Below are 8,268 nucleotides of genomic sequence, written 5' to 3' on the forward strand. Positions count from 1 at the left end.
GTGCACCGCTGACGGTTGACAACACCATTGAAATTGTCCAACTACGACAACAGGTGGAAGAAGTGCTGGAGCAACAACAACAAACTCAGTCGCAACCTCAGCCGTAATCGCAGCCTTAGCCAGCGGTTCAGGCTCCCCAACAAGTTGGTCTATATGGGGGATAGCCAATGGCGAACTATGCGCCTTACCTAGCTTATTACATGTAGCCAGTCTATGAGTGGTTTCGTAAGCAACACACTTTAAACTCTGAAGGGACAACCGACCCCTTTAAGGCAGAAGAATGGCTCAGGAATGTAGAGGCTATGCATGCACACTTGAACCTCGGCAATGCAGATCGCATATCCTGCGTTTCGTCTTTTCTGAAGAAGGATGCTAAAATTTGGTGGGATTTAGTGTAGCAGACTCACGACGTTGCCACCATGACATGGACTAGATTTGTGGAGCTCTTTTACAAGAAGTACTATAACTCAACAGTCATGGCCACAAGGGTGGAAGAATTCTCCAGTCTCAAGCAGGGCAATCTAACAGTAGTAGAGTATGCACGACAGTTCGACCGACTAGCCAAGTTTGCACCAGAGTTGGTCCCAACCAAATTTTTTAGGGTCACCAAGTTCATTAGGGGACTCATGCCCAAAATTGAGCTAGGAGTCAAGCTAGCAAACCCTGGAACCACTTGTTAGGCAAATGCTCTAGAAACAACTATAGAGGTACAGAGGCTTCAGGCAAATTAGTAAGGAAGTGGCCAGCAAAGCTGAACCTAAGCAACAAAATAAACCTCAGAATGGTTGGAACCACAACAAAAACCATCAGCATAGCAATAATAATGGCCAGAAGAGAAGGCATCCTGATAGTAAGCAAGCCGACAATGACAAAAGAGCATGGACTAGCAATGGAAACAATAGGCTGGGTTATGTAGAAAATCCGCAGTGATCCAAATTCCAAAAGAAACATCCTGGGGAGTGTCGTGCAAACACCAAAGAATGTTACAATTGTGGCCAGGAAGTCATCGAAAAAGGGACTGTCCACAGCTCAAGCAAGAAGAGAAAAGGGACTACAAGATGGTTCCACCCAGAGTCTTTGCCTTATCCCAGGGAGAAATTGAAGCTAGTAACAAAGTGGTCACAGGTCAGATTCCTATCCTCGATAATATATGTTTAGTATTGTTTGATTCGAGAGCAACACACCCGTATATCTCATTAGGAATGATAAATAAATTAGACAAACCTTGTGAAAGATTTAGAACTAGGTTTGTGACAGAATTGCCTTCGGGCAAAGTAGTCCTATCATCACGGATAGTACAAGGCGTACCGATCAAAATTGAGGACATAGAACTAGAAGGAGACCTGATAGAACAAGAAATCAAAGACTTCAACGTAATACTTTGAATGGATTGGCCAGCAAGCCATGGTGCAACTATCGACGGTAGACGCAAGAAAGTGATGTTCGAAACTCTTGATGGTCAGAGACTATGCTTTATGGGAAAGGTTTCAGGACTACGGACACCGCTTATCTGATCTCTCAAAGCTTAGAGGATGATAGAGAAAGTATGTCATGCATTCTTAGCAAGCATCATGGGTGTGGCAAAGGAAACACCACTAAAGGTTGGAGACGTCCGCATTATAAACGAATTTCCAGAAATATTTCCTGACGACTTACCGAGGTTACCGCCGACACGGGAAATTGACTTCACAATCGAACTATTACCAGGAACCAAACCTATTTCAAAGGCACCATACTGAATGGCACCAACCAAACTCAAGGAATTTAAATGCAGTTGCAAGAACTCTTGACTTGGGTTTCATTAGATGAAGCCATTCACCATGGGGAACACCGGTTCTATTTGTGAAGAAGAAGGATGGAAGCATGTGAATGTGTATAGATTACCATGACTTGAACAAGGTAATGATTAAGAATAATTACCTGCTACCCCAAATCGACGACTTGTATGATCAACTCCGAGGAGCGACCGTGTTTTCTAAGATTGATCTACAGTCCGGTTATCACCAGCTCAAGGTACGTGAAGAAAATATTCAAAAGACAACTTTTAGCACTCGATATGGACATTATGAATGTCTAGTTATGTCTTTTGGTCTTACCAACGCTCCAGCCGAATTTATGGATTTAATGAATCGAGTCTTCAAGGATTACTTGGAAAAATTCATCGTAGTGTTCATTGATGAGATTTTTGTGTACTTCAAGGATGAAGGCGAGCACGAGGAACAATTAAGAATGACCATGCTACGACTAAAGGAGAATCAACTTTACGCCAAGTTCAAGAAGTGTGAATTTTGGGTATCGCAAGTAGCGTTCCTCGGCCATATAGTATCCAAAGATGGAGTTGTTGTAGACTCAGCTAAGGTAGAGGCTGTGAAGGATTGGCCAATGCCTAAAAATGCGTCAGAAGTTTGAAGTTTTCTCGAGCTAGCAGGCTACTATCGGAGATTTGTAGAAGGCTTTTCTAAGATAGCCACTCCGCTTACCAACCTAACCCGGAAACAACAAAGGTTCAACTGGATGGATAGATGTGACGAGAGTTTCTAGTTGCTCAAGGATAAGTTATGCTCAACACCAGTACTTTGTGTACCGACACCCAATGACAAGTTTGTAGTATATTGTGATGCGTCGAAGTAAGGTTGGGGTTGTGTGCTGATGCAAAATGACAAAGTGATAGCCTACGCCTCAAGGTAGCTGAAGGAATACGAGCAACGCTATCCAATGCACGATATGGATTTCACAGCGGTGGTCTTCGCATTGAAAATATGGTGCCAATATCTTTATGGAGAACAGTGTGAGATTTATACGAACCACAAGAGCAAAAAGTATTTCTTCCCACAGAAGGAGCTCAACATGAGGCTGTGCAGGTGGTTAGAACTAGTAAAGGATTATAACTACGAAATCCTATACCACCCAGGAAAAGAAAACATAGTTGCTGATACACTAAGCAGGAAGAGTAATGGAAATCTTGCAGCGTTATACGGAATAGAGAAACTGCTTGAGCAAGAGCTGATTAATGCTGGAATAGAAGTAGTTATTGGTAAACTGGCAAACTTATCCATCCAGGCAAGGGCGTGATGACACATTAGTAAGACATATGGTTGCAGTCAAAGAAGGAAAGGGAACAAATTTCTCTATATCAGGACAGGGGTTCTCAAGATGTAAGGGATAGGTATGCATGTCTAATCACCATGGGATTAAGATGAAGATTTTAGAAGAGGCACACACTACCCCATACTCAGTTCACCTAGGGTCGACCAAGATGACTCACGATCTTAAGGCACTATATTGGTGGCCGGGAATGAAGAAAGACGTAGCAGAATATGTGTCCAAATGCTTAGTATGCCAGCAAATGAAAGCAGAACATCAGAGACCTGCAGGCTTATTGCAACCGCTTAGTATTCCAGAATGGTAGTGGGAAGACATAGCCATGGACTTCGTGACAGGATTACCACGAACAAATAAACAACACGACTCAGCTTGGGTAGTGGTAGATAGACTAACCAAGTCAGCTCACTTCCTGCCTGTCAAGACTACGTACACAGCAGACTAGTACGCAGACATTTATGTTCAAGAAATAGTACGACTGCATGGAATCCCTAAAACCATAGTATCAGATAGAGGATCGGTGTTTACATAGAGATTTTGGGGAAGCTTGCAGCAAGCCATGGGTACCAAGTTAAGTCTTAGTATGGCATTTCAACCTCAGACCGACGGTCAGTTCGAGCGTACCATACAGATTTTAGAAGATATGATGCGCGCTTGTGTACTACACTTCAAAGGATCATGGAGTAAATATTTGCCACTTATAGAATTGTCCTACAACAATAGCTACCAAGAAATGATCGGTATGGCACCCTATCAGTTACTTTATGGAAGGAAGTACTGATCGTCGTTACAATGGGATGAGGTAGGAGAAAGACAACTTCTTGGACCCAAAGTTGTTAGAGAGGCTCAGGATGCAATGGCACTAATAAGAAAGTGCATGCTCGCTGCTCAGAGCCGACATAAAAGTTATGCAGATGCCAAGCGACGAGATGTGGAATTCAAAGTTGGAGATCAAGTCTTCTTAATGATATCTCCTATGAAAGGAGTGAAGCGGTTTGGGAAGAAAAGCAAACTTAGTCCCCAGTTTATAGGTCCTTTTGAGATATTGGACAAGATGCGAATAGTTGCATATAGATTTGCCCTACCGCCAGCTCTAGCAGATAGCCACAATGTGTTTCACATCTCGATGCTGCGTAGATATGTGTCGGACACATCTCACATCCTCAAGTAAGATACCATAGCACTCCAGAAAGACTTGAGTTATGAGGAACAATCGGTTAGTATCCTAGATAGAGGGATGAAGGAATAACGGTCTAAGAGTATTCCAATAGTCAAGGTCCTATGGAGTAATAGTTCAGAACGGGAGGAAACGTGGGAGTTGGAGGAAGACATCTTAGCACGGTATCTGGAATTGTTTGTTAAGTTAATTTCGGGGACGAAATTCTTTTAAGAAGGGGAGAATTGTAGTGTCTCAGAATTTTACTTAGCTAGATAGTATTAGTAGTAGCTAGTAGTAGCTTGTAGTATGTTACGTTTTGTGGATTTTGGTTCAAGCCGGGACTTAATTGGAAACTCATAGCAACAGTTATAAATTTTATACGCTTAACCTATGGTTTAGAAATATTAATTATAACATATGGTTTAATTAATATTGCTGGTCCTAGAAATATTATTTATTATAACCTAAGGTTTAGATAGAACTAATAAGAATGTGACACTTGTCACAAGCATGTTTATTAAGGATTTAATTTTTTTTATGAACATTTTAATTAAAAGGAAGATCTAGAAGCTCTTGAACCTTCCAGCAGCTATTAGGATCACATTTTTACTCACTCAAAGTTGTTTAATCAATTCAAAATATGCTAAAAGTGTGCCAACACGTGTTTGATATATCAACGTATGCCGATATATCAACGCTATAGGGGTCGATATATCGCCTATGGGAGAAACGGAAAACACATCGACTTCGTATGATCGGAAGCATGAAAGCTCGGGGTAAAGGTCCAGGTGATTTATCGCCCATGGTAGGTGATATAGCACCTCTGGGAGACATTTTTGAAACTTGAGGATTTAAATTTAAAAACAACCTTAACCACTTAGACTTGCTCTTGTACGATTTTGACCGAGTTCTAGGCATCTGTTGAACGAAAATTCAAATATTTTTCATTTTATATTCATTTTAAAAGGGTTTACTTTCACTCCTTGAACTTTATAAATAGGACCTAGTACTCAGCCATTTCACTCATCATTCATGCCTTGTTCATAGCCTCCAAGCTTCTAAGATTACACTAGAGAGAAAACACTTGTGTTTTGGGTTAAAATCTTTTCCATTCTAAGCTTTTCTAAACACTTGAAAAGTAAGATAGAGTGTTATTTTGATATCGAGGTGTAGATCAAAATCATAGTTCATCCAAGGCATTCTTATCCTTAAGTTCAGTTCTTCATTGTTCTTCAGTTTTCTTTTGTTTTCATTCTGATCCTAACTCCTTGTTATGATTCTTGGTTAGGTGTTTAAGTTCTTAGAAAGTTAATGTTTCTCGATAAGTTTCTATCTTGATGGTTTAGTTCTCTTTTTCATCTCCATTTCTTTAGAAAACTCATGGTTTTTACTGTTGGTTTCAGGAGTGTTCCATTCCCGTTCTTGTCTCCATATCCCGTTTTTGGTAAGGAAATTAGGTTACATTATATGTGTTTATATGTTTATGTTATGATATGTTTTATGCTATGAAATGATATGTGATATGATATATGTTTTGTAGTCACTTGGGCATATGACTTGCTTAGATAGCAAGCCCCAAGAATTTTTATCATTTTTGTGGTTTAGAGTTATTATTTACCCTACCTCGATTAGTAGACAGAGGACCTAGATGGGTATCCTATACTATAGTTGTGATCTAACCTACCTGGATTAGTAGACTGAGGACCTAGATGGTTTTATCACATACCACGTTAATGAGTTAATGACCATTAATATTGTAGTCCTATATGATATACGTTTTTATAGTCATATGCTTTGTAGTATATGCTTTATGATATAGTCTTATGTTATGATTTATGACATATATGGTTTTTAGTAGATTTTCCTTGTTGGGCATTAGGTCATTCCTTTCTTTTTAGATGGTGCAGGAAAATGAGCATGGAAGGCGGGAAGGATTCGTGGCAGCTTGGCATGTGTGTTGAGGATGAATGGATTGAATGGACTGCTGGTAGATCGAGGATGTCATTGTTTTTCAGTCTTTTGATTTGTGTTTTGATGTATTTCCACACTTAGTTTATTTTAACAATTTATTAAAGTTATGTTTTTATGTTTTATGTACTAAACGATGGGTACCTATACCATATTTTGTATGTCGTACGATATTTTGGGTTTTAAATAAAGTTATGTTATTTCTTATGTATGTATTCCAAAATAGTAGCTATGTTTAGTAGTTTTTAATGGTCCGAGGTCTAGAATTAGTCTGGGCATTACATGGGCTAAGGCATTATTAATAACGATCTAATTTTTTCAAGGTTCACCTCTATTCCCCTCGCGTTAACTATGAACCCAAGGAACTTTCCAGATGCCACCCCGAAGGTGCATTTCTAAGGATTCAGTTTCTTCTCATATTTCTTTAATATTCCAAAACACTCTTCCAAATCGGATACATGTTTATTGGCAGTCTTTGACTTGAAAAGCATGTCATCGACTTACACCTCCATATTTCTCCCGATCTGGTTAGCAAACATTTTTTTGACCAAGCATTGGTACGTAGCCCCAACATTTTTCAAACCGAATGGCATAACTTTGTAGCAATATGCGTTATGTTCGGTCATGATACTAGTATGCTTCTGGTCCGCAGAGTTCATTGCGATCTGGTTCTATATAGAATACGCGTCCACGAAAGACATGTGTTCGTGACCTGCCGTGGCATCTACCAATTGATCAATTCTTTGTAGTGGGAAACAGTCCTCGGGACAAGCTCTGTTCAGATCAGAGAAGTCAATAAAGGTTCTCCATTTCTCGTTCTGTTTTTGGACTAGCACAGGATTAGCAACCAAGATAGGGTATTTTTCCTCTCGGATGAACCCACCGTTTAGTAATCGAGCTACTTCTTCATCAAGTGCTTCAGATTGGGTAGTTCCCAAACGTCTCTGTTTCTGAGATTTTGCAAGCACACTCTTGTCCAAATTTAAAGTGTGCATTATTATACTTGGACTGATTCCCACCATATCTTCATGCGACCAAGCGAAGACATCCAGGTTCTTCTATAAAAAATTGACTAGCTCCATCTTTCTCTCTTTGCCAATATTCTTTCCAATTTTTACAACTTTTGAAGCTTCTTTAGGGTCGATATTCACTTCCTCGAGCTCTTCTATGGCTTTGAGCTCTAACTTGTATTCACCTACCCGAGGGCCAATGTCATCATGTTGGGCGACCTCACTATCCTCTTCCCGCAAAGGTTTTTCCGTCCCATAAGTCACTTCTACTCCTTGGGACTCCTCACCTACATCATTTATGACCTTCACTTGCTGCCTGGGTTGTGACTTTCCCTTCATAGAAATGCTATAGCATTCCCTGGCAGCGAGGTGATCACCTTTGATGGTGAATATTCTCGTAGCTAAGGGGAATTTCAATGATAGGTGCTGGATAGAGGTTATGGCTTCAAATACCCTCAGCGCAGGTCGGCCCAAAAATCACATTGTATGCAGCCGAACAATCGATTACCACGAACTCCAGTAACTTGGAAACAGTTCGCGACTCTTCTCCCAATGTCACCACCAGTTCGATCGTCCCAATGGCTGCTGACCCTTCTCCCAAAAACTCGTATAGAGTCATCGAGGTCGCCTTCAAATCAGTTACGGGTAACCCCATTTTTTCCAGGGTGGACTTGAAAAGTAGATTTACAGAGCTTCCACTATCCACTAGTGTCCTTCGTACCCTTCAGTTGGCAAGTTGAATGGTTACCACAAGCGGATCGTTATGTGGAAATTGGATGTTGCTAGCATCCTCTTCCCTGAAAATGATTGGCTGCTTTTCCAATCGCTGTTGTTTCAATAACCGTTGCTCCGGGACAAACTCATGAGACTTCAGTTCGTTAATATACCTCTTTTGGGCCCCGCGGCTCATGCGTACAAAATGAGGTCTTCCTGCAATAGTGGTTATATCTCCCCCTACTATCGGAGGAGGGTCGACCTGATTTGCTTGAGCTCCGGGTTGGCTTTTCGAAGCTTCTGGAACTGGTAGCG

The sequence above is a fragment of the Humulus lupulus genome, chromosome X (assembly GCF_963169125.1).
Source record: "Humulus lupulus chromosome X, drHumLupu1.1, whole genome shotgun sequence".
Classification (NCBI taxonomy): domain Eukaryota; kingdom Viridiplantae; phylum Streptophyta; class Magnoliopsida; order Rosales; family Cannabaceae; genus Humulus; species Humulus lupulus.